Raw genomic sequence first — 26,645 nt, 5'->3', positions numbered from 1 at the left:
TGCTAAAATCAAAGTGGGCATAAATAGACTTCAGGCTGATGCAATTGAAATGCTAAATGACAAAAAACAGGGTTGTTTATGTCAGCCATCTTATCTTGTACCTTATATTTAAATAACAACTATTTTGTTATTAAGCAAATTAAATGCATGTCCCCTAGCTATAGCAAAAAGGAAAATAGGTATCCTTTTCTTCTCTGGTAATGAAATTTTATAATCTTGAACTAATTATTGCTAAAGAAAACTGTCAACCAGACAATCATTGTTTTTATTAGCATTTAAAATTTTTAATTAAAAAGTATTTTTAAATAGTTTCTTCCTATCCACTTCAGCAAATGCCAACTACACAACCCTAAAGAACACATCCTTTAATATATAATTGCATAAATTGTTTAAAATAACATATTGATCATGTCTGAAAATGTGTGTCGCTGTCTTCCATGATTTGGTCCAAAATAAGCAGTGTATTTCATTTTTATTCTCTTAGATTTATGGAGTATACTTGTTATGATTAGAATTCTAAAGCCTTTCAAAGATATTATACTCTTTTAAATTCCTTATGGTGATGTAAACTGCTCTCCTAATTCTGTTTACTGCCTTCTGTAATAGTTCATAGAAATCCCAATTTCTTCTGAAATTAACCATTTCATCATTTTTTGTGGTATAAACATATTTCATTATATTGCAAAACCACAATTTTTTTGGTACAGTGGTTCTCAAATTCTACAGTGAAATCTTCAGTGGACCTGAGATATGTTCAGTATATTATTTGAAATTAAAACATTTCTACAATAATTCTAACATTTAAATTTCTAAAAAGATAAACATTGATAGAAATAACCTATATCCACAAAAGCTCTTTGAAGGTTTTTCAGAGAGCTTTAAGAATATTGTATTGTATTTTGTATTAAGACCAGAATACTTGATAATTTCTGGATTAGACATTCTCTAAATGATTCCCCTAGTTTCAAAATTTTAGCTACTCTGAAAAGCATTGTTATAATAAATATTTTTGTATATATTTCTCTGTTAACTCTTTCCCATTTATGCCCATTTTGATTTTGTATATATGTGTATATTGTGTACATTCATATAAATATTTCCCTGTATATAATATTTAAAGAGAGATTAAGCCTCAAAGAAGATATAGAATCTTTTGGAGACAAGAGATTTTTGAAACTAATTTATAAAGGATTGAGTCCTTCCCTGAATTTACATTTTATAAAGGCAAAGAATAACTTTCTATAAACTTTTCTTAATTTTCCACAGATGAAATGATTTATTTTATTCTTTATGGTACATGATTTAGAGATAAAATTGCTAAATTAGATTTTTTTTCCCCAAGTGCTTGAACCAGGTAAAAAATGTTTTGTAAGGCATACCTGCAGCTTACTTCGAGTAGTCTAACCCTTGTCTGGGCAATGATAAAAGTCCAAGTGTTAAACTTTCACAAAAAGTTGTCAACTATGATTTCTCAAATATATAATCCAAGGAGTTCATTACAAAAAGTTCATTCAACACAAAATAAAAACATGAAATATGAAATAAAAAGAATGAAAATGAAAGGTAAAATGTAAAATATCTTATTGTAAAAAACAACTGATCTAGAAGATAGTTCAAGGAGAGATAAATTAGGAATTATTGAACTAGATGAAAGCCATGATTTAAAAAAGGAGATAATGTACAGCATGCATCCAGAAATTATCAAACATAATATTCAATGACTATAGTGATCTAATGTTTGATAAACTCAAAAACAGCTTCTGGGATAAAAACTCACCATTAGACAAAAATTGCTGGGACAACTAGAAAATAGTATGGCAGAAATTAGATACTGAATCACACTTAACATTTTATACCTAAATGAGGTAAAAATGTGTGAACATATGATTTAGACATGATGGTGATAATATAAACAAAGTAGAATGGCAAGGGATAGTCTACCTCTTAGATCTATGAAAAAGGGAGGAATGTATGTCCTAGGAAAAACTAGAGAACAATATGAAATACAAAAAAAGAGGCTTTTAATTACAATAAATTAAAAAGGGTTTGTACAAAGCTGATCAATGGAACCAAGGCTAGAAGTGAAGCAGAAAACTGGTTAAAAAAATACTCTCAGTGTGTCTAATAATTTGAGTCTAATTGACTTAAATGAATCCTTCAAATGAATTCAATACTAGCCATTATCAACTGATAAATTGTTAAAGGATGCGAATAGACAATTTTCAGACAAAGGAATTAAAAATATTTTCAGTCACATGAAAAAAAATTCTCTAAATCATTATTGATTAGAGAAATGCAAAATAAACAACACTCAGAGTACCACATCACATCTCGCAGAGTGGTTAAGATGACAGGAAAAGATAATGACAAATGTTGGAGGGAAGGTGGAAGACTGTGACACTAATACATTGTTAGTGGAGTTGTGAAGTATTCCAACAATTCTAGTGAGAAATTTGGAACTGTGCCCAAAAGGCTATCAAACGGTCCATATCCTTTGATACAGTAATGTCTCTATTGGATCTGTATCCCAAAGAGATCCTAAAAAGGGAAAATGATAAACGTGTGCAAACATGTTTGCATCAGTCATTTTTATAGTAACAAGGAACTAGAAAATGAGTGGATGCTCATTGGCTGGAGAATGGCTGAATAAGTTATTGTATATGAATGTTATGGAATATTATTGTTTTATAAGAAATTATTAACAGAATGATTTCAGAGAGGCCTGGAGAGACTTATATGAACTGATGCTGAGTGAAGTGAATAGAACTAAGAAAACCCCGTGCATAGCAAAAGTAAGATTATACAATGATCAATTTTGATGGATGTGTCTCTTTTAAACAGTGAGGTGATTCAGACCAGTTCTAATTGTCTTGTGATGAAGAAAGCCATCTACACTGAGAGAGAAGACTGTGAAGACTGAGTGTGGATCATAATGTAGTGTTTTCAATGGAAACTGAGTGGATGTCCCTCAGTTGAGGAGGGGCTGAACAAGTTATGGCATATGAATGTAATAGAATATTATTATTCTAAAAGAAATGATGAGCAAATTGAGTTCAGAAAAGCCTGGAAAGACATGCACCAATGCTAAGGGAAGTGAATAGACTCAAAAGGACATTGTACCCAGAAACGATAGAATTAGGAGATAAGCAATTGTGATGGACCTTGCTCTTTTGAACAATGAGTTGATTCAAAGCAATTCCAATAGAATCACAAGGGAAAAAAAGTCATTTACATGCAGAGAAAGAACTATGCAGAATAAATTTGGATCAATGCATTGTATTTTGATTGTTTTATTTTTCCTCCTTGATATTTACTTTTTTCCTTTCTTGTGTTCTATTGCCCCTTTTCATTCGATTTTTGCATTTTTTAAATGAACTTTGGATTAACAGACCCCAACCCTTAAAAATGAATAATAATAATAATAAACAAACAAACAAACAAATAAACAAAAAAAAAACAGCTCTCACCATAGAAAGCTTTTATGGAGAAAGAGAGGATTAGACCTTAAATCCTGAGATTTCTAAAGGTAAAACAACTCTAGATGATTCTCCAAAAGGAGAAATAAGCTGGTCCACATTTCATAAGGTTTTCTTGAAAGAGTGCATAAAGGATCTTAAAAGAGAGAAGAAAAATGGGGAAATCAAATGAGATCATTGCTAGAAGGAATAGGAAAAGCATATAATGCCCTATAAAATAGATATAAAAAAGATACCAGTTCACTGAAAAGCAAAATTTGTGAATGAAAAAAGAATGCAATGAACAAAAAATTCAATTGCCCAGTTATAAAAAGGAACTAAAAATGATAACTGAAGAAAATAATACACAAAATTAGAATTGAACAAAAGCAAGTGCATGACTCAATAAGACTTCAAGAATCAGTAAAAACAAACAAACAAACAAACAACAAAACAAAAACATGAAAAAATAAAAGAAAATATGAAATACCTTCTATGAAAAACAATTGACCTGGAACATAGATATAGGAGAGACAATCTAAAAACTATTGGACTTCCTGAAAGTCATGATGAAAACAAACAAACAAACAAACAACAACAACAACAAAATGCAGATATCACCATACAGGAAATCATAAAAGAAAACTGCCCTGACATTTTAGAATCAGAAAGTAAAATAGCTACTGAAAGAATTAATTGATGATCTCCTGAAAGAGACCCCAAAATTAAATACTCAAGGAAGATCATGGCTAAATTTTAGAACTATTGAAGCAAGGAAACAATATTGCAAGAAGCCAGAGAGAAACAATTTAAAATACTGAGGAGTCAGAATTAGGATTACCCAGGACCACACAGCTTATACCTTGAAGGATTGAAGGGCCTGGAATCTTATATTCCAAAAGGCAAATGAACTTGGATTACAGCCAAGAATAAACTATTCAGCTAAAAAGCGCATTATCTTTCAGAGAAGAAGATGGGCATTCAATGATATGTGAGTTTCATCTATTTCTAATAAAAAGACCAGCATTGTATTGCCGTCCAAATGCAGAACTCAACAGAAATATCAAAAGGTGAAAAGGAAAGAACACTTGAAAACTATATTTATGCTATGTGTATATTTAGAGAATGTGGATATAATTTGATTTTATTATAATAATATGAAAAAGAAACTAGAGATAGAAAGGGAATCATACTGGAAAAAGAAGAAAAAAGAGGTAAAATAAGGGAAATTACATCTCATGAAGAGGCAAAGAAAACCTGTTATAATTGAGGGAAAGAAGCAAGTGGGATGAGCATGGTGTGAATCTTATTCTCATCAGATTTGGTTCAAAGAGAGAATATCAGACATATTTGGTTTCACAGAGAAACTTGTGTCAATTTATAGGGAAGTGTGAGGGAAAGGGAAAAGAAAATGAAAGAGTAATAGAAGGGAAAGCAGAAAGGGGAAAGGTGTAAAAAGAAGGAGGGGCTCTAAAGGGGGAAGACTATTTGAGGAATGTGGTCATCAAAAGCAAAATACTTGGTTGGGGGGAAGAATGAAAGGAAAGAGAAAAGCAGAACTTAGAGTAAATAAGATGGTAGGAAATACAGAATTTGATATTTTAACTGTGAATGTGAACGGAATGAATTTTCCCATAAAATGGAAGTGGGTATCAGATGGGATTGAAAGCCAGAATCCTGCTATATGTCATTTACAAGAAACACATTTAAAGGATAGTTAAACATACAGAATGAATGTAAAGGGCTGGAGGAGAATCTATTATGCTTCAGGTGAAGTAAAAAAACAAAACAAAAAAAAATAAAAACAAACAAACAAACAAACAAAAGAGGTAGCAATATTGGTCTCAGATCAAGTAAAAGCAAAGAAAGATCTCATTAAAAGAGACAAGGAAGGAAATGACATTTTACTAAAGTGTACCATAGATAATGAAGCAATGTCAATACTAAACAAATATGCGCCAAGTAGTATATCATCCAAATTCCTAGAGAAGTTAAGAGAGATGCAAGAAGAAATAGACAGCATGCTTGGGGGATTTCAATATTGCTCTTTCAGAGCTAGAAAAACCAAACCACAAAATAAATAAGAAAGAAGTCAAGGAGGAAAACAAAATGTTAGAAAAGTTAGGTATGATAGATTTTTGAAGAAAATGAAAGGAGGCAGAATGGAGTTTACTTTTTTCTCAGTGGTTCATAGAACTTATACAAAAATTGCCCATTTGTTAGGGCATTAAAATCAAATGCAGAAAGGTAGAAATAGCAAATGCATTTTTCAAATCACAAGGCAATAAAAATCACATGCAATATAAAAACCAAGAGAAAATAGACCAAAAGTTAATTGAGAATAGAATAACCTAATCATAAAGAATGAATGGATGAAACAGCAAATCATAGACACAATCAATAATTTCATCCAAGAGAATGACAATAACGAGACAATATAGCAAGATTTGTGGGACGCAGCCAATGGTTACAAGGGGAAATTTTATATCTCTAGATGCTTACTTGAATAAAATAGAGAAAGAGAAGAATAATGAATCATTAAATAAAAAAGCTAGAAAAAGAACAAATTACAAACCCTCAATTAAATACCAAATTTAAAATTCTGAAAAAAGGGAACATTAATAAAATTGAAAATAAGAAAACTATTGAATTAATAAATAAAACTAAGAGTTGGCTTTATAAAACACAACAAACTATATAAACCTTTAGTTAATTTGAGTAGTAAAAGGAAAAAATAAAATAAAATTGTTCATCTCAAAAATGAAAAGGGAGAACTTTCCAATAATGAAGAGGAAATTACAACAATAATTAGGAGCAATTTTACTCCACTATATGCCAATAAATTTGTCAATCTAAATGGAATAGAGGAATATCTATATATAAATTGCCCAAATTAACAGAAGAGGAAATCAATTATTTAAATAGTCCCATTTTAGAAAAAAGAAATAGAAAAAGCTATTAATCAACTCTCCAAGAAAAGAATAATCTTCAGGGCCAGATGGATTTACATTTGAGTTCTACCAAACATTCAAAGAATAAATAATTCTATTGCTATATAAACAGTTTGAAAAAAAATAGGGAAAGAAAAAGTTCTATCAAATTCCTTTTATGACACAGACATGGTGCTGATACCTAAAACAGATAGGGTGAAAACAGAGAAAGAAAATTACAGACCAATTTCTCTAATGAATATTGATGCAAATATCTTAAATGAAATATCTGCAAAGAAATTACAGAAAGTCATCCCCAAGATAATACTCTATGTCCAAGTAGGATTTATACCAGGAATGCAGAGTTAGTTCAATATTAGGAACACTCTTAGCATAATCAACTCTATCAATAGCCAAGCTAACAAAAATCAAATGATTATCTCAATAGATACAGAAAAAGCATTTGGTAAAATCAAACACCTATTGCTATTAAAAACTTTAGAGAGTAAAAGAATAAATGTACTTTTCCTTAAAATGATGAGCAGAATCTATTTAAAACCACTAGCAAGCATCTTATGTAATAGGGACAAATTACAACCATTCCCAATAAGATTAGGAGTGAACTGAGGTTGTTCACTATCACCATTACTATTCAATACTGTTATGAAAATGTTAGCTTTGGTACTAACAGAAAAAAAAAAGATTAAAGGAATTCAGGAGGTAATAAGGAAACTAAATTATCACTCTTTGCAGAGGATATGATGGTATACTTAGAGAACTTTAGAGAATCAACTAAAAAACTACTAGAAACAATTTACAACTTTAGCAAAGTTGCAGGATACAAAATAAATCCACATAAATGATAGGCACTTTTATAGATTATCAACAAATTCCATCAGCAAGAGATACAAAAAGAAATTCCATTCATTATATCAGTTGGTATGGAAACTGAGTGAATGCCCATCAATTGGAGAATGCTGGAATAAATTGTGGTATATGAACATTATTGTTCAGTAAGAAATGAATAGCTGGAGGATTTCAGAAATGCCTGGAGAGACTTACACGAACTTATGCTGAGTGAAATGAGCTGGACTAGTAGATCATTATATATTTCAACAAAAATACTATATGATGATCAATTCTGATGGATGTGTCTCTCTCCAACAATGAGATGAACCAAATCAGTTCCATTTGTTCAATAATGAACAGAACCAGCTACACTCAGCGAAAGAACTCTGGGAAATGAGTGTGAACCATTATATAGCATTTCCAGTCCCAGTCCCTTTGTTTTGGTCAGCCTGCATTTTTGTTTTCCTTCACAGATTAATTGTGCATTATTTCAAAGTCTGATTCTTCTTGTGCAGCAAAATAACTGTATGGATACACACACACACACACACACACACACACACACACACACACACATATTTAACATGTATTGGTCTACCTGCCATCTAGGGGAGGGAGTGGGAAGAAGGAGAGGAAAAATCGGAACAAAAGGTTTCGCAATTGTCAATGCTGGAAAATTACCCATATATATATCTTGTAAATAAAAAGTTATTTAAAAAACACATAACAGTCAATAGATAAAATATTTGTCGATCTATCTGCCTATTGAAAGTCAGGAACTAACTACATGAACACAACTACAAAACACTTTCCCCACAAATAAAGTGAGATCCATCTGAAAAATATCAAGTGCTCATGGGCAAGCCAAGCAAATATAATAAAAATGACAATAGTACTTAAATTAATTGACTTATTTAGTGCCATATTAACACTTAACAAAATTTCTTTGCAATAATATTTTTCACTAAATGATTGTGTGACCCCAAACAAATTGATTTGTTTCTCTCAGCCTCAGTAAAGAGGAAATAAGAATTCTTGTTCTCCCTTACAGAGACCTTATAAAAAATCATTCAAACCTTATAGCATCCATCTGAAAGAAATCTGGCAGAAATTATATATAAACAAGCCAATGACATCTAGGGCATACTGTTATTAATACTTTTCTTCATGTGACACACAAAATTTTCCTGCACCAGATAAATTCTGTTAATAGGTTATCAGATTTTGGGGAAACAATCTTTTAAGCCAGTCCTTCTCTTATACACTATTAACTTTCTATCTTTATATAGAATCTATTTCCAATGCTTTCCAATGAGTACCAAAATTTTTCTGTAATGAGAAAGGAATTATATTAATTTGGAATTTTTCCTTTGTGCTGAGCTTTGTGTAAGACAATATATTTTTACCTTTGATATTAAAATATAATACTTTCTCAAATGTCTGAAATACCTGTGTTCAAACCCCCTTCTGTTTTCCAAGTATTATGTAATGATGGAGAATAATAATTATATTTAAAAAATGAATTCAATGTTACCAAATTAGTAATTTGCTATTGTTAAATGATCTCCTGAATTTTAAAACTTTATTTCTTTGTCCTCTAAATAGAATTTAACCTCATCTCTTTAGTTTTTTTTTTTTTTTAATATAGAAGACCATCTAGCATTAACAATCTTCATATTCAACTGTTGCACATTCTACTCACTTTTCTTTCATTAGTAGATTAATGATTTTAAACATTTGAAAAAGTCAAAAATAGCTCTTGATGAGAAAATGAGGTCCTATAGAGTAGCTGGTCTTTTTCATAATATCCAATCTTAATTTCTACTTTTCATTGTCCTTCTATCATTCTGTCTCCTGTTGATCTAAAAATATAGTTAAACATAGACAATATACAAATCTTTCTGACAGTTTAACATGCTGAGCTGTTCATATTGAATGACAGCTCAGATTTCTAGGCAGCCATTTTGAGTGGCAGTTTAGATTTCAGGACATCCATTTTGAGTGGCAACCCACATCGAATATATCAAGTTTGATTGATAGCTTAGTATACAAGAGTTTAATGCCAAAAACATCTTAGAAGCTGAGGAATGGTGAGGGGAAAGAATTTTACTTTAGACTGCTGGTCTCTACTTCCTCATCTTTACATTAAATATTCAGTTACCAATTATATTAAGATTGTAATAGATTTAAATGCAAAAATATGTTACACTTCATTTTTTACAGCTGTGCTGTAAGTCAATATATTTCTATGTTCTACCACAAAAGTGTATCTTTCTCTTCTCTCCCTTTCAAAGTTAAATAGAAGAAAATCTACACATTGAAGTCCCTCCCCTAACCCCCCCCCCTCACCACCATAAACACACACACACTCTCTCACACACCTGACTGCCATTTTCTTTTTTAGAATATGTCTGAGATTCAAGAATAGAAGTTTTCTCTTTTTCTATTTACCTGTGTTGTGTTCACCATTGCCTTTCCTATTTTTTTTCCTCTATCTATATCCTGTTTCCTAAAACATAACACTACGAGGGGCGTTCCACCAGGTGTATAATCTTGAGTTTCTGTATTTTTCTCTGTATTGGAGAAAGGAGCCAGGCACCCTTGACCAAAATGCTTCTGTGAAATAGCATCTTAATCTTTCCTTCCTTTCCTTTCTCCCTTCCTCTCCTTCAATCTCTCTAGCTATCTCTCTGTTAGCCCCACCCCTTCTCTCTCTCTCTCTCTCTCTCTCTCTCTCTCTCTCTCTCTCTCTCTCTCTTTTTTTTTCTTTCATCCTTTACCTTACCAATCCCATACTTCAGTGTTTCATATTCCTTTACTATCAGATTTCTCTAGCTATTACTGTCACCTTTGCCTCCTAACATTCACTTTCTTCCATGACCACAGTTTAAGCAATACTCATACCTCTAATTCATCATATTTTGTTGGATCTCTGATAACATCGATATGGATAATTCCTCTAATTGATGAAAAAGTACATCTTATTCAAACCACCTCATTTTATTCATAGTTTGTTCATGCTATCCAATAAATGTCAAAAGATTTGGTGTCAGAATATTAGCAATCTCTCCTAAAAACTGGTACCAGTAATATACCCAAGATTCCCCTTTGTCATCCTTCTCTTTTGCTATGCCAATGGTCCTTCACCCCTTTTAGTCATAAATCTCTTTGCATATTTTATACTATTTCTTGAACAAAATTTATCTACAATAATAAATTAGGAGTTTATTTATTTCTTCCATAAATTTCTATCTTCATTGAGTTTTAGATGATGTACAATTTTTATTTTTTGGAGAATCTGTGAACTTATCAATGTAAATCCTGTTCACAATGATGTAGCTCTGCACCTATCCATAATTTCTCTTTCATATCCTCTTTAAATACACCCAATATGCTAAATAATGGTTTCTAGTTATTTAATATTTTATGGATATTGATAAAATATTTTGCGTTATTACCCACCTCTCTCTCTTACCATACCTGGATCTCCTTTCAGGTGATATCTATACATGAGGAGATTCATTATGTCCTTTTTCTTATAAGATTTTTGGCAATATGCTAGTGCTTATTCAGGCTCACTGTATATCTATAAAACTTCCTTTAGATTAACTCAATTTGAATTATTCAAAAATTGTAAAATTCTATAAGTTAAAGTTGTAGTGTTCTTGTTTGGTTTTCTGGAGGTCTTGGGACCAGCCTTTGTTTTAATTCAATAATCACCACAAGAATAGTCAGGTGTTAAAGTCCAAATTCTTTAGTGTCTCCTTGCCTGGGGCTGGACAGCTTTCTGGAGAGCCTTTCAGATTGGCCTTGGTCTTAATGGGGGAAGTGCAGGAAGACAGGGTAGCTACCATGAGGCTGATGAAGATGGAATGAATCTCTTTGAGTCCGAGGACTTATGCTTTTTAGCCTCCAGCTACCACAAATGTGGATAATGGAATGAATTTGTCTCTGGGTCCCTGCTGGCTGTTATATACTCTATTATAATCACATAATTATAGTTGTGAATTTTGTAAAACTATATTAAGTACTAACTTCTGAACTAGAGAACTATTAATCATCATGCTAAACTAGATAACCATTGTATTTATCAATTCCCCTGAGTCAGCACTTTGTAAGAATCCTTGTTTTAAGTAACATTACTTAAGTTCTGGCCCATAAGATAAAGGCATAGTCATGGAAAGCATATTATTGCTAAAAATATATGCATGAGAAGGGGTAGCAGAGCCAATATGGTAGAGAGTAGACAGGTCTTTGAGATCTTCCTGGCTTCCCTCAGATCAATATCAGATTATCCTCTGAATGGCTTTTGAAGTGACAGAACTCACAGATATATGGAGTACAACCAATTTCAAGTAGAAGATATTTTTGAAGAAATTCTGAAAAGGGTTGCCTCAGTCAGGCAGAGGTGGGGTGGAAAAGATGAGTAGGTGTCCCAGTTCAGGTTTAGTGTAGGGGCCCAGGGTACAGCAGTCTTTTGTGCACTGGGGGATCTACTGAGAAGCTGTTAGCCAAAATATCGCAGAATCAGGTATGTTTTCCTGGTTCAGAAACCAGTGGATCAGCTGACTAGCTGTGAGACATCCAATACAACTATAGAAGGAAAATAGTGAGCTCCTGAACTTCAAAATAGCACAGGACTTGGGCACATTAACATACCATGGGATGAACCCAGAAGCATCTGTCCCAGGGTAGCATGAAGCCATAGAAAAGAAGCAAAAGCAGACTGAACATAACTTTAAAAAAGAGAAAAAAGCAAAAGAATGCTGGCGCTATAAATATATATATATATATATATATATATATATATATATATATATATATATATATATATGTCTTTCATGGAGGCATTGAAGAGCAGACCTCAAGACCCTAAAGGATCATGTCTGCAAAGGACATTTGAGGACATTGAGGAAAAACCTAAAAGGGTAATATGAGCTGGGGAATATATCACAAGACTCTCTTGGAAGAATTCAAAAAGAACCTTAAAACAGAGTTAGAAAAAATGGGCAAAAGAAATGAGAGCTTTGTAGAACAGGTTGGAAAAGGAAAAACATAAATTATCTGAAGAAAATTCTATAAAATAGATTTGGCAAACTGGAAAATGAATATAAGTACTTTAAAAAAGATTTGGCGAACTGTGCATACCTTTTGATTTAGCAGTGTTTCTACTGGGCTTATATCCCAAAGAAATCTTAAAGAAGGGAAAGGGACCTGTATGTGCACAGATGTTTGTGGCAGATCTCTTTGTAGTGGCCAGAAACTAGAAACTGAGTAGATGTCTATCAATTGGAGAGTGGCTGAATAAATTGTGGTATATGAATATGATGGAATATTATTGCTCTGTAAGAAATGACCAGCAGGAGGATTTCAGAAAGGCCTGGAGAAACTTACATGAACTGATGCTGAGTGAAATGAGCAAGACCAGGAGATCCTTATATACTTCAACAACAATACTATGATGATCAATACTGATGGACCTGGCCATCTTCAGCAGTGAGATGAACCAAATCAGTTCCAATGGAGCAGTAATGAACTGAACCAGCTACACCCAGTGAAAGAACTCTGAGAGATGACTAAGAACCATTACATTGAATTCCCAATCCCTATATTTTTGCCTGCTTGCATTTTTTGATTTCCTTCACAGGTTAATTGTATAATATTTCAGAGTCTGATTCTTTTTGTACAGCAAAATAATGGTTTGGATATGTATACTTATTTTGTATTGAATTTATACTTTAACATATTTAACATGTATTGGTCATGCTGCCATGTAGGGGAGACAGTGGGGGGAAGGAGTGGAAAAATTGGAACAAAAGTTTTGGCAATTGTCAATGCTGTAAAATTACCCTTGCATATAATTTGTAAATAAAAAGCTATTTAAAAAAAGGTTTGGTGAAATGGAAAAAGAAAACAACTTCTTGAAAAAGAGAAATTGTGAAATTGAAAAAAAAAACAATGAATAAAATACTTATAGTTTAAAAGTTCAAAAGGCAAAATGCAAAGAGAGATAAAAAAGCTAACTAAAGAAAATAATTATCAAAAATTAGAATTGAACTTTTGGAAGTGAGCAACTTAATGACACATCAACAATCAGTCAAATAAAACCAAAAAAAAAAAAAAAAAAAAAAAAAAAAAAAAGAAAAGAAAAGAAAAGAAAAAAGAAAAAAAAATACAAGAAAATATAAAATATCTTATTGGAAAAACAACTGACCTCGAAAATAGATCCAGGAGAGACAATTTAACACTTATTGGAATACCAGAAAACCATGATGAAATAAAGGCTCTATACAACATCTTTCAAGAAATCATCAAGGAAACCCACCCCAATGTGCTAGAATCAGAGGGTAAAATAGCTATTGAAATAATCAACCAATCACCTCCTGAAAGACATCTCAAAAGGAAAACTCTAAAGACTATCCTTGCTAAATCTCAGAATTATCAGATCAAGGAGAACATGTTGCAAATAGCATAGAAGAAACATTTCAAATATAGGGGAACCAGAATGGCAATTACCCAGGATATAGCTACTTCCACTTTAAAAGATCAAATGGCCTGGAGTATGATATTCTGAAGGGCAAATGATCTAGGATTGCAGACAAGAATCAGCTATTCAGCAAAATTAAGTATTATCTTTCAGGGAAAAAGCTGGATATTCAATGAAATAGGAGAATTTCATTTATTTCTGATGAAAAAAAAGAAATGAACAAAATAATTTGATCAGATCTCAAGACAAGCATAAAAAGGTAAAAAAAAAAAAAAAGGAAAGAAAACATAACTGTTTTGTTTATAAAGGTTAAAAAAGTTTACATCCATATATGAAAAGATGATATGTTTAACTCTTGAGAACCCTGGCTTTGTTTGGGGTATACTTAGAAGCTCTAGGTATAATTTTACTTTATTGTGATGATATAAAAAAGAAATTAGGGGGTAGAAAAGAGATTATCTTAGAAGAAGAGGAAGGGGGAATTAAATGGGATAAATTACATTACATGAAAAGGCAAAAAAGACCTATTATAATTGATAAGAAAGGACGGGGATGAACACATGTGAACCTTACTCTCATTGGATTTAGCTCAAAGAGAGAATATTAACATGTTTAGATTGATAAAGAAACTTGTCCCACCCTATAGAGAAGTAGAAAAGGAAAGGGAAAAAGAAAAGAGGACATTAGGGATATAAATCAGATCTAATCAACTGAAAGAATATCAAGTGCTTATGAGTAGGTCCAACTAATATAATAAAAATGACAATTCTACCTAAATTTATCTACTTATTCAGTATCATACTAATCAAACTCCTAAGAAAAATCTTTAGACATATTAAATCTATGATGAAACTTCTCCCACCTCATTGAAAAGTGAGAAGGGAAAAGTGAAAAGGGAAGGAATAAGCTAAGTTGAAGGGAATACGGAAACTGGGAGGGAAAGGAGTAAGATGGGGGAGGGACTCTAAGGCGGGGGGGGGATACTAAAAAGGGAGAGCTGTGAGAAGCAAGTGGTGCTCACAAGCTTAATACTGGGAAGGGGGGAAAGGGGAAAGAAGGGAGCAAAACATAAACCGGGGTTAACAAGATGGCAAGTAATACAGAATTGGTCATTCTAACCATAAATGTGAAGGGGGTAAACTCCCCCATAAAGAGGAAGCAGTTAGCAGGATGGAATAAAAAGCAGAATCCTACAATATGTTGTTTACAGGAAACACACCTGAAGCGGGGAGATACATGCAGGTTAAAGGTAAAAAGTTGGAGCAAAATCTACTATGCTTCAGGTGAAGTCAAAAAAGCAGGGGTAGCCATCCTGATCTCAGATCAAGCTAAAGCAAAAATTGATCTAATTAAAAGAGATAAGGAAGGGCACTATATCTTGCTAAAGGGTAGCATGGATAATGAAGCACTATCTATATTAAACATATATGCACCAAGTGGGGTAGCATCTAAATTCTTAAAAGAGAAACTAAGAGAGCTGCAAGAAGAAATAGACAGTAAAACTATAATAGTGGCAGATTTTAACCTTGCACTCTCAGAATTAGATAAATCAAACCACAAAACAAATAAGAAAGAAGTCAAAGAGGTAAATAGAATACTAGAAAAGTTAGATATGATAGATCTCTGGAGAAAATGTAATGGAGACAGAAAGGAATATACTTTCTTTTCAGCAGTTCATGGAACCTATACAAAAATTGACCATATATTAGGACATAAAAACCTCAAACTCAAATGCAGTAAGGCAGAAATAGTGAATGCATCCTTTTCAGACCACGATGCAATGAAAATTACATTCAACAAAAAACCAGGGGGAAGTAAACCAAAAAATAATTGGAAACTAAATAATCTCATACTAAAGAATGATTGGGTGAAACAGCAAATCATAGACATAATTAATAACTTCACCCAAGAAAACGATTATAATGAGACATCATATCAAAATGTATGGGATGCAGCCAAAGCAGTAATAAGGGGAAATTTCATATCTCTAGAGGCCTATTTGTATAAAATAGAGAAAGAGAAGGTCAATGAACTGGGTTTGCAACTAAAAATGCTAGAAAAGGAACAAATTAAAAACCCCCAGTCAAACACTAAACTTGAAATTCTAAAAATAAAAGGAGAGATCAATAAAATTGAAAGTAAAAAAACTATTGAATTAATTAATAAAACTAAGAGTTGGTTCTATGAAAAAACCAACAAAATAGACAAACCATTAGTAAATCTGATTAAAAAAAGGAAAGAGGAAAATCAAATTGTTAGTCTTAAAAATGAAAAGGGAGAACTCGCCACTAACGAAGAGGAAATTAGAGCAATAATTAGGAGTTACTTTGCCCAACTTTATGCCAATAAATTCGACAAATGAAATAGAAAAAATACCTCCAAAAATATAGCCTGCCCAAACTAACAGAGGAAGAAGTAAATATCCTAAACAGTCCCATCTCAGAAAAAGAAATTGAACAAACTATCAATCAACTCCCTAAGAAAAAATCCCCAGGACCAGATGGATTTACATGTGAATTCTACCAAACATTTAAAGAACAATTAACTCCAATGCTTAATAAACTATTTGAAAAAATAGGGATTGAAGGAGTCCTACCAAATTCCTTTTATGACACAGACATGGTACTGATACCTAAACCAGGTAGGCTGAAAACAGAGAAAGAAAATTATAGACCAATCTCCCTAATGAATATTGATGCTAAAATCTTAAATAAAATATTAGCAAAAAGATTACAGAAAATCGTCACCAGGATAATACACTATGACCAAGTAGGATTTATACCAGGAATGCAGGGCTGGTTCAATATTAGGAAAACTATTAGCATAATTGACTATATTAATAACCAAACAAACCATATGATCATCTCAATAGATGCAGAAAAAGCATTTGATAAAATCCAACATCCATTCCTAATAAAAACACTTGAAAGCATAGGAATAAATAGACTTTTCCTTAAAATAGTCAGGAGCATATATTTAAAACCATCAGTAAACATCATATGCAATGGGGAAAAACTGGAACCTTTCCCAGTAAGATCTGGAATGAAGCAAGGTTGCCCACTATCACCATTATTATTTAATATCGTATTAGAAACACTAGCCTCGGCAATAAGAGTGAAGAAAGATATTAAAGGAATTAGAGTAGGCAATGAGGAAACCAAACTATCACTCTTTGCAGATGATATGATGGTATACCTAGAGAACCCCAGAGATTCTACTAAAAAGCTATTAGAAATAATTCATAATTTTAGCAAAGTAGCTGGCTACAAAATAAATCCCCATAACTCCTCAGCATTTTTATACATCACCAACAAAACCTAACAGCAAGAGATACAAAGAGAAATTCCATTCAGAATAACTGTTGATACCATAAAATATTTGAGAATCTATCTACCAAAGGAAAGTCAGGAATTATATGAGCAAAATTATAAAAAAGTCTCCACACAAATAAAGTTAGACTTAAATAATTGGAAAAATATTAAGTGCTCTTGGATCGGCCGAGCAAACATAATAAAGATGACAATACTCCCTAAACTAATCTATTTATTTAGTGCTATACCAATCAGACTTCCAAGAAAATATTTTAATGATCTAGAAAAAAATAACAACAAAATTCATATGGAACAATAAAAAGTCGAGAATCTCAAGGGAATTAATGGGAAAAAAAATCAAATGAAGGTGGCCTAGCTGTACCTGATCTAAAATTATATTATAAAGCAGCAGTCACCAAAACCATTCGGTATTGGCTAAGAAATAGATTAGTGGATCAGTGGAAAAGGTTAGGTTTACAAGACAGAATAGTCAACTATAGCAATCTAGTGTTTGACAAACCCAAAGCCCCTAACTTCTGGGAAAAGAATTCATTATTTGATAAAAACTGCTAGGATAATTGGAAATTAGTATGGCAGAAATTAGACATGGACCCACACTTAACACCATATACCAAGATAAGATCAAAATGGGTCCATGACCTAGGCATAAAGAATGAGATTATAAATAAATTAGAGGAACATAGAATAGTTTATCTCTCAGACTTGTGGAGGAGAAAGAAATTTGTGACCAAAGATGAACTAGAGACCATTACTGATCACAAAATAGAAAATTTTGATTACATCAAATTAAAAAGCCTTTGTACAAACAAAACTAATGCAAACAAGATTAGAAGGGAAGCAACAAACTGGGAAAACATCTTCACAGTTAAAGGTTCTGATAAAGGCCTCATTTCCAAAATATATAGACAACTGACTCAAATTTATAAGAAATCAAGCCATTCTCCAATTGATAAATGGTCAAAGGATATGAACAGACAATTTTCAGAGGATGAGATTGAAACTATTACCACTCATATGAAAGAGTGTTCCAAATCATTATTGATCAGAGAAATGCAAATTAAGACAACTCTGAGATACCACTACACACCTGTCAGATTGGTTAAGATGACAGGAAAAAATAATGATGAATGTTGGAGGGGATGCGGGAAAACTGGGACACTAATGCATTGTTGGTGGAGTTGTGAACGAATCCAACCATTCTGGAGAGCAATCTGGAATTATGCCCAAAAAATTATCAAATTGTGCATACCCTTTGATCCAGCAGTGTTTCTATTGGGCTTCTATGCCAAAGAAATACTAAAGAAGGGAAAGGGACCTGTATGTGCCAAAATGTTTGTAGCAGCCCTGTTTGTAGTGGCCAGAAACTGGAAAATGAATGGATGCCCATCAATTAGAGAATGGCTGGGTAAATTGTGGTATATGAATGTTATGGAATATTATTGTTCTGTAAGAAATGACCAGCAGGATGAATACAGAGAGGACTGGCGAGACTTACATGAACTGATGCTAAGTGAAATGAGCAGAACCAGGAGATCATTATACACTTCGACAACGATATTGTATGAGGACATATTTTGATGGAAGTGGATTTCTTTGACAAAGAGACCTGAGTTTCAATTGATAAATGATGAACAAAAGCAGCTACACCCAAAGAAAGAACACTGGGAAACGAATGTGAACTATCTGCATTTTTGTTTTTCTTCCCGGGTTATTTATACCTTCTGAATCCAATTCTCCCTGTGCAACAAGAGAACTGTTCGGTTCTGCAAACATATATCGTATCTAGGATATACTGCAACATATCCAACATATAAAGGACTGCTTGCCATCTAGGGGAGGGGGTAGAGGGAGGGAGGGGAAAAAAATTGGAACAGAAACGAGTGCAAAGGATAATGTTGTAAAAAAAAAAAAATTACCCTGGCATGGATTCTGTCAATATAGAGTAATTATTAAATAAAAATTTAAAAAAATATTCAAAACTTATCAACAGACTGTTTCAGATGAAGAAATTAAAATTATTTCTAGTGATATGAAATGATGTTATAAATAACTCTTGATCAGAAAAATGCAAATAAATACAAATCAGAAGTACCAATATATACCTCTCATATTGCCTAAGATGACAGGAAAAAATAATGTTGAATGTTGGAGGGGATGTGGGAGAACTAGGACATTAATACATTGTTGGTGGAGTTGTGAAATGATCCACCCATTCTGGTGAGCAATATGAAAAAATACCTGAACAGTTATCAAATTATGCATACCCTTTGATCTAATAGTGTTTCTACAAGCCCCGTAGAAACATTGTTTCTTACACGAGACTTACATAAACTGATGTTAAATAAAGTGAGCAGAATCAAGAGAACATTTTACACAGGAACAAGATTATATGAAGATGAATTTGCCGGACATGCATTTTTTCAACAACAAGGTGATTCAGGCCAGTTCCAATGGACTTATGATGGAGAAAGCCATCTTTAACTAGAGAAAGGACTGTAGGGATTGAGTGTGGATCACAAAATAGTATTTTTCACTTTTCTGTTGTTTTTTACTTGTTTTTTTTGTCTTTCTTATTTTTATCCTTTTTGATCTGATTTTTCTTGTGTGACATGATAATTATGAAAATATGTAAAGAAGAATTGAACATCTTTAACACATATTAGATTACTTGATATCTAAAGGAGGAGTTTAGGAGGAAAACAAGAAAAAACTTGCAACACAAGGTTTTGTTAGGATGAATGCTGAAAAGTATTTATATATGTATTTTGAAAATAAGAAGCTTTAAAATAGGTAAAATAAAAATAAATTAAAAATATGTGCATTCAATGACAAATATGGAAATATGTTTAAATAATTATGCATGTATAATCTATACGTGATTATTTACTGCCTTGGAGAGGGGAAGGTAAGAATGAAAGGAAGAAATAATTTGAAACACAAAATCTTCTAAAAATGAATGTTGAAAACTATCTTTACATGTATGTTGAAAATAGAATGTTTTTTGAGAAAAGAAATATGTGTTCCTGGAGTCAAGGTAAGCACTGAAAATTTACCAAAATAATCCAGACTTCTGCTCCATTTCAATTCTATTTTTCATACATACTCAATTTCTATTCAAGTTATTCAAACTTCATGGAACAACTCTGTGAATTCTTTATCTGAACATTGATACAAAAAAAAAAAAAAGATTTGCACACTCATTTGATAAAAACTTGAAGTTTTATTTTTTTTAATTTTTTATTTAATAATTACTTTATATTGACAAACTTGAAGTTTTAAAAATTAATTTTGTAATTTTTCAAATGCAATGTAGCATTCATTTTTTCATCTTTGAAATTTTAGATCAAGCTTATTTTCTACATTTACGATCTCTCCAATATATATGTATTGGATGGGATCTTTAATTTTCTGTGTATCACAGAATGGATGATAGCCATTTTTTAATCTATGCTTTTTCTTTATATATTAACATGCTAAACTATTTTGAATATTTAGAAATATAATCTATTTTCTGGGCTTTGATAAAGTTAATTTAATGTCATCTGCAAAAAGAAATATTTTAATGATATTGTTATCTATTAGGACATCTTTGTTATTTTAGAATATACATAGGAGTAATGTTTTTAAGAAGTTTGTTTTAGGTTAATTTTTTTTTTCATTTTAAATGTAAGTTTTGTCTTTGATTAATATAAACTAAATAAGTTTTTGCATGTAATCTGTCACTATGTATTTATTGAGTGCATACTGTATGCCTAAGAATATTCTAAGTATTGAATTTCATGAATGTCCCAATGTAATAATATCATGAAAAAAACAAGAATATTACACAATTAAAGAAAAAAATGTACAAAGCAGATGAATAGGATATAATTTTTAAAAAAATAAAGTAATTAGCAGTAAGGGAGATACCAAAAAAAAAAAAGTTTTCTTGTGAGAAGTTTGGGTTAAAAGTTGGATTTTAACTGGAACTTATAGGAAGGCAGGAAATCCAGGAAGCAAATATGAAAAAGAAGAGCATTTCAAAATATTTTTGCATATGTTTTGGAAATAAAAAAACTTCAATAGAAAAAAAAATTCCAGATGCTGAGAGTGAAATCTTCAGCCATGGGAGAGAGGAGCACAGAGATTCAAGGATTAGAAACCCAGCAAAGTGTTTCACCCAATCCAGTGAATTGCTTAGAAGCAATATTTATAAATAACTTTTGTGACCAATTTGAAATGTGTAATGGTATATCATGTGAGATGTTAATCAGTTAACATTTTTACCAAATTTTTATCCAATTGTTTTTATCAATTTAAATAAATATAGTCTCATTAAAAAAAGAGAGAGAGAGAGAGTGAAGAGAATTCAAGAGAATTACCCATTGTGAAAAGCCAATAAAATCACTGGAGTTGGAAGCTGAAGTGTGTGATAAAAAGGATAGAAGAAGGTCCATATCATTAGATCCAAGAATACTTGGAAGTAAGATGCAAAAATACACAGTTGAAAGAAAATCACATTGTTATTTACAACAAAAAATAATTTTAATATCCAATTATTAATTACTCAGAATATGCAAGATACTGTTCTAGGTACTGGGATTATAAACAAATTAGTTTTGTCTTTCCTCACAGTGTTTACAATATACTGGAAAATACTACATCCTCGTAAATATGCAAATAGTAATACAAGACAATTGTTACTAATAAAAAAGTGATGGTAACAAGGAATTCATAAAAAATCTCATGTAGGAACAAATATAGGAAAGTATAGGTAGAAGTGAATGTGTTCCATAGTTGGAAAAGTTGCCCATGCAATCATAATAAACAGGGAGATGAATTGCCATGTTCACGTAACATCTACCAGGCTAGTTGGACTAGACCAATGACTACATTAGAGGAATTAAAATAAAATGATTCTATTAAGGAGATAGGAGTTAGCTTTGAAATGAATTCACATTCAAAGTATAAGCAGATTTTTTAACTATAGAAAATAATGAATAAACAAATAAACAATCTACTGTAGGTTTTATACACCAAATTCATATAGTCACAATACCATGTATTCTATCATCAAAAGCATGTTCAAGGTCCTTGTATTGTTTATATTCTTATGAAATATAGCTTAAGACCTGAAAGTTCTACCCATGCCTGGATGAATCAGAGGAACCTTTACTTTCTGCAACTAAATCAGTTAAGTAAAAGAGAAGAATAAATCCTTCTTAATCCTAAGTAAGTTCATATTAGTCATTTTTTTCTTTCATTGTGTAATACTCTTGTTTGTCATTGTCCAATATTTAGTAGATGCATCTCAATGTCTCCTTTATACCTTCCTTCCCTAAAATCATTATTGTTTTTTTCATAAGAAACCCCTGAGGATGAGATAGATAAGTGAAATAGATAGAATAACCTCTTGTAAAGGTTGATAGCTTTTCAAGATTTGCATGTGAATTCCTCATTAATTTTATATGATTCAAGATTTTCAGTACTAATATACTTTTAATCATTTAGAATGTATTTGTTGTATAACAATATCAATAAAGTCTTATGAAGATACGGATTTAGAGTTATAATTAGACTGAGACTGTACTTGACAATTTGCTCAAAAAGAAGTCCTTCAAGTGTTCCTTCATGGTACAATATAACAAAAAATTAAATAGAACTTACCTGCTTAACCCTATCAGATTGAAGCTTATATCAAGAAAATGTACCTCCTCAGTAGAAGTTAAGAAGTGTATGTGCATGTATATGTGTGTGTGTGTGTGTGTGTGTGTGTGTGTGTGTGTGTGTGTGTTTTAATAGATATTATTAGACTATATTTGACCCTGGGACGAATATAATGGAGCATAGTTTTTAATATGAATAAAGAATCATTAGCCCTCCCTTATCAATGAGAAATTTTTTAGTCTTTGCATTTAGTAAGATAACAACCATTACAGTCTGAAACATGAGGAAAAGAAACACAAAGGCTAATAATAAAAAGTAGAACCAGTATCCTCAAGGACAAAAGTTACATAAATCACACTGCCTCACAAGAGACCTAGTAGAGTTTTCATTGTCTTAATAGAGTCTGCACAAACAATAGGAAATTGTGTGTTAAACTCTCTATAGTAGCCAGCTTATCAAGAAATGACTACAAAAATAGTAAGCATATATGTTATACAAACAAGTGGGAAACAGGTGTCCAAGCACATCATTACCAGTTCTGCATATCATAAACGTGAATTGCCCCTAGGCATGCACAATCTCCTGTTTGCTCCCTTTTTATATATTCCTCCATGCATGTCGCTATTTTGACAACTGGTATACTTATTTGTTGTATTATGTATCTTAGATTCATTAGATTAAAATTCTATTAATATTTTCCTTATTATGCTATTGCAATAAATGCATTTGTTTGAATCAAATCATATTAAGAAAAAGGGTGACTGGGATTTTCACAATAATTCAAATCACAACAAAATTGTCCAAAAAAAGTGAAATGTTTATTCAAGATAAAATACAATACCTGGTACATAGGAGTACTTACTAGTTTTTTCTATTATTATTTATTGTTTGACTCAAAAAAATAATATCTAGTGGGAATATAATAGTTTTCTTTCTAGTATAATTCAAGGCTGTTCCTCTCAAAATACATTTCTTATCATAGTATATTATTCTTTCCAGAGATATCAAAAAAAACGAGTAGTCTTTTTGAGGACAGTCTTAATCCTTGTTCCATGGTTGTATGATGTCTTATAAATAATGTATACTTTGAATTCAAGAGTCAGATTAGAACTATTATATAGGTACACATCGCCATCTAGAGGAGTATTTTCTACAATGCTGGAGTAAAATGGGAAAATATTTTCTTATAATAAAGGACTTTATTTAATATTTGACTCGTAATTGTTTGTGATTGTATTTTCTCAACCAAAAATCAAGACATATGGTCTAGCAAAATATTTTTCACTGTCATCACCTAAGCATGGCAGTCAACTTTGATATCTTCAGGGATGTGTGATTGGACTATTTATAGTTGCCAGCAGAATATTTTCATATTTTATAGCTTTATAAAATTCCAACAAAAAATTTAGTCTTTCTAATAGTAATCTATATGACAAGCAGCAGGTTTTACTTGTAGGTTTCCCTTGGTTTTCCTAGTCTTACTGTTTAAAATATTCAAATAAAGACTTTGGTTTTATTATATCAAATGTTTCTATTCCAGTTGATAAAATGTCCTATGTCTCTTTCAGGATTATTCTAAGGAGTGAAAGAAAAGAGTGCAAGCAATCTTAATAAGTTGATCCCTGGACAAAATTTAACTCTAGAAATTATCTCCTTTTGTGAATCTTCAGCTTCTTCATCAGAAATGATAATTTAGTTACATGTTTCTTATTAGAGAATAAAGCTTTTTGATGCACATTAAATTATTATGTGAATTGGTGGGGGAAAAGATACATTTGAAGCTAAAAAATCTGGGTTTCAGTCCAGTTTTAACTCTTGTTGGCTGAGATTAAGGTTGGAATAGGGAGTATGTTAGTCCTAACCAGGGACCATTTGATTTTTATCTTTATATTCCCTGTACTTGGAAAATAATGGATTCTCCATAAATACTTGTTGAATTAATGTATTAATTACAATTTTCTCACCAGTAAAATGGTTGATTGATGCATTATCTATTTTACAGAGTTGTTTTAACTCTAAAGAATTATTTAAATATTTTATTTGAAACATTTGACAATTCTTTGGGAAATTACTAGTCTAATAAATATTTAATGTTTAATATGATGATGATCATAATCTTGATCATGATATCTGATTCTCAGGAACATTGCAGCTGGAATATAAAAATATGACTATGCTACCACTATATCTAATCTCTGCCCAATCTTATCCAAGTTTCCTCCTTTCCATCTATGAACTGGATGCCTTCAAAAGACACATAGCTTTTTGAACTAGTAATTATCAACTTCATAGATTTTTAGCTTGTACTGGTCAAACTCTTGTCCCCTACAGCTGAAATAGATAAAACTAATAGTAGATAAACAATACAGGCTCTGTAAGTGATTCCGAATATTTCCAGTATTGATTGTAGAAAATCAGTCTGGAAAATGGTATAGAGCAGACATGACTTTCTGTGACCTCCTCTGATTTCTCTCAAACCAACAATAAATTAAGCGTCTACACTGCTTTTGGAATCACAGAATCCATGAATACTTGCAGTACAACACATTCCCAGAAAAATATACCTTGGAGGAATTTCAGAAAAAGGTCTGTTTCAGATAGGCAGGGGGCTAGTCTGTTAAGCCCAGATCTCAGTACAGTGAAACAAAGCAAGGAACTGGGGAAGGGAGTCATAGCATTGCAGTTTCTAGATACCTGGGAATCTTCTGTGAGCCTCTTAGGCTACTCTGTCCTGGTTGCAAGCACGTGGTTTGGCAGATTTGTTACAAAAACAAATTGTAAACCACTTAGCCTGAGAAGAATGCCCAACCTAGCTGCCATTATCCAGCACCAAAAATCAATCATCAGAACTGGCCCAGGCAAAATTAAAGGAGCTGGCCCTCCTTTGCATAGAACAGTCCTCAAGCCTTAAAAAATGGATACAAAACCAAAAAGAATTCTCACTATAGATTTTTTTTTTATGGCGAGAGAAAAGAACAGACCTCAAATCCTGAGGTTCCTAAAGGCAAAGCAACTCCATATGAAGTTCCAAAAGGAGATATAAGCTGGTCCCCATTTCACAAAGCTTTCTTGGAAAATTGCATAAAGGATCTTAAAAAAGAGTTAAAAGTAAAATGGGGAAATCAAATGAGATCATTGCAAGAAGGAATGGAAAAAAGCATATAATGTTCTACAAAAAAGATATGAAAAAACATGAATTCACTGAAAAACAAAATTTCTGAAATAGAAAAAGAAAGCAATGAACAAAAACAAATCAATTGGACAATTACAAAAAAGCTAAAAAAGGTAACTGAAGAAAATAATACAATAAAATTAGAATAAGACTTCAAAAAGTCTTCAATAAGATTTCAAGAATCAATCAAACAAAAAAAAAAGAAAAAAAAATAGATGAAAATATGAAATACCTCCTACAAAAAAAAAAAAAAGACTTGGAAAGTAGATCTAAGAGAGACAATCTAAGGATTGGGGGACTTCCTGAAAGCCATGATGAGAAAAAAGAACCTAGACAATATCTTACAGGAAATCATAAAAGAATACTGCCCTGATATTTTAGAATCAGAAGGTAAAATAGACATCAAAAGAATTCATCAATCACTTCCTGAAAGAGACCCCAAAATTATATCCCCAAAGGATATTGTGGCTAAATTTCAGAACTATCACACCAAGGAAAGAATATTGCAAACATCTAGAAAAAAAAATACCAAGGAGCCACAATTAGGATTACCCAGGACCACAAAGCTTCCACCTTAAAGGACTGAAAGGCCTGAGATATAATATTCCATAAGGCAAAGGAATTTGTATTACAGCCAGGAATAAGTTAACCCATAAGACCTCAGCTTTTGGAATAAGAATTTGCTATTTGACAAAAACTGCTAGGAAAATTGGAAACCAGTATGGAAGGAATCAGGGCTCGACCTGCACCACATACCAAAACAATATCTAAATG

This window comes from Antechinus flavipes, chromosome 1 (assembly GCF_016432865.1).
Source record: "Antechinus flavipes isolate AdamAnt ecotype Samford, QLD, Australia chromosome 1, AdamAnt_v2, whole genome shotgun sequence".
Taxonomy (NCBI): Eukaryota; Metazoa; Chordata; class Mammalia; order Dasyuromorphia; family Dasyuridae; genus Antechinus; species Antechinus flavipes.
This window is presented reverse-complemented; position numbering follows the sequence as displayed.